Source organism: Staurois parvus, unplaced genomic scaffold (assembly GCF_062004578.1).
Source record: "Staurois parvus isolate SC_StPar_1 unplaced genomic scaffold, SC_StPar_1.0 ptg001051l, whole genome shotgun sequence".
Lineage (NCBI taxonomy): Eukaryota > Metazoa > Chordata > Amphibia > Anura > Ranidae > Staurois > Staurois parvus.
Window position 1 is genome coordinate 5,936,883 of NW_028318847.1, and position 2,008 is coordinate 5,938,890.

Consider the following 2,008-nt stretch of genomic DNA (forward strand, 5'->3'; position numbering starts at 1 on the left):
CAGTAAAGGTCTCTTGTGGTGGAGTGGAGCCCTGGAGGTTTATCGGAAGGGTCTAGGATCCCTAAAATACCTAAAAGGCGTATATTTCACCAGAATGTGGTGAGTGTGATATATGTTGGTTAAAGCATTGATTTATGGTGGAAGCACACTTCTTTTGAACAAGGACTTCTTTTTGTTTTTTAATTTTTTTAATTTTTTTATTTTGGTTCTTTGGCACGTTTTATATATATATATATATATATATATATATATATATATATATATATATATATATACAGGTGAAACTCAAATAATTAGAATATCGTGCAAAAGTTAATTTATATCAGTAATGCAACTTAAAAGGTGAAACTAATATATGAGATAGACTCATCACATGCAAAGCAAGATAGTTCAGTTTGGCGGATGAAACGCGTCAACGTAATGACATCATTACACTTGCCGTCTTCATAGGCTGCGGTATCCATGAGGGGAAAGAAGCAAGCGTTGCAGCTCCATCTTGGATAAGCATGAGGCAAAACGGAAAAAAACAAGGCAACCACTCTGAGGAGCTTTTTAGGCGATTCAAGTGACTCAGTTCACTTCCACCGGTGGCAAGTACTAGAGTGTTATGCTGAGTCACTTTAGACCACAATTTTTTATAACGGGGGTTATACCCAATGCAATAATAGAGTTGCTTGAGCCCTAGATTGAGGGGAATTTTTGGACTCAATAGGTATATTTCATACTGTGTGTTATACAGTCAGTGCTATGGGACATCAGTCTCACGCATTCCTATAGGAACTGCACCAGCTCTTTCAAAAGAGAAATTTTTGGAACCCCTAGAGGGGCACATTTAAAGGAATTATTGATGTCTTAATGCCAGCTATTGGAATTTTTTACATTAACTATTCTGGACTACAACTCCTTTACCAATATACTCATATTTTTCACATCTACAGTGGGAATTTTTTCTGGGTTTCTTCATGGTAATTAACACTAGTTACTTGTATGATACTCAAGCACTATTGGAACATTCTTTACAATCTTATATTTATTTTCACTTTTAGAAATCACTTTTTATTGTGGATTCATTTCCATCTATGCTGGCCACTCAGGAAGATATTACCCACTATTCATATATCATGGCACATTCACTAAGAAGGTAATGAGAAGAATATGTATAATCCAACCAATTTGAACATGTGCGTCCCACTAGGTTGATGTTAAGATGATAAGCCCTTGTTTCCTCTGAATTCATAACAATCCACTATCTAATTCCTAGGATTTCATCTATTTACATTTTGATTTTCATGAAGGAACAGTTAAAGAAGAAAACAAATCTACTAGGCCATACAGTATGGAACTGTACACCAGATGAATACAGAAGAGAAACTCTACTGCCTCACATCGATTTTTTGCCTATACAGCCATTTTGAAGACGCCGAACAGTTCTTTATTTTAATTCTTTGATTTTAATATGATTGCAACATGTTCACCATGTCAATGTCAACCTTTTTCATGATCTGAGTGATCAAATAAATACACTATTGCATTCACTTTTGTAGTGACATATTATGCCGCGTAGGATTTAATTAACCACTTTCCAGGCGGCTCTGCACTAGCCAACTGACATTTTTGTTTTCCAGTATTACCAGGTTTATAATCCACACTTTCATATTAGTGAGTCGGAGATATTATTAAGATACAGTTTCGTATCAATTTGGATGGCATTTTTTCCTTTTCCTGTGACAACTTCCCCTTCCACAACCTCACCTTAGTAGCAGAGTTTGGCTGTTCACGTTTTAAAAGTTTTAAACCTCCTACACAGCTGTTTCCTTTTTCAGTTAACCACATCCAGTCCGGACACTTTTACCCCCTTCCTGTCTAGGCCAATTTTCAGCTTTCAGTGCTATCACACTTTGAATGACAATTGCGCGGTCATGCAATACTGTACCCATATGAATTTTTTAGCATTTTTTTTGAGACAGATAAAGCTTTATTTTGGTGCTATTTATTCACAACTGGGACT

General features: G+C 36.0%; 1 long non-coding RNA gene across 1 annotated transcript; it reads left to right on the forward strand.

The window, feature by feature from the left end:
• Nucleotides 1-1,044: 1,044 nt before the first annotated feature.
• On the forward strand, nucleotides 1,045-1,535 carry LOC149440880 (uncharacterized). The gene is made up of 2 exons (XR_016307491.1): nucleotides 1,045-1,141; nucleotides 1,262-1,535. It is a non-coding gene; the product is annotated as an uncharacterized LOC149440880 (long non-coding RNA).
• Nucleotides 1,536-2,008: the final 473 nt, after the last annotated feature.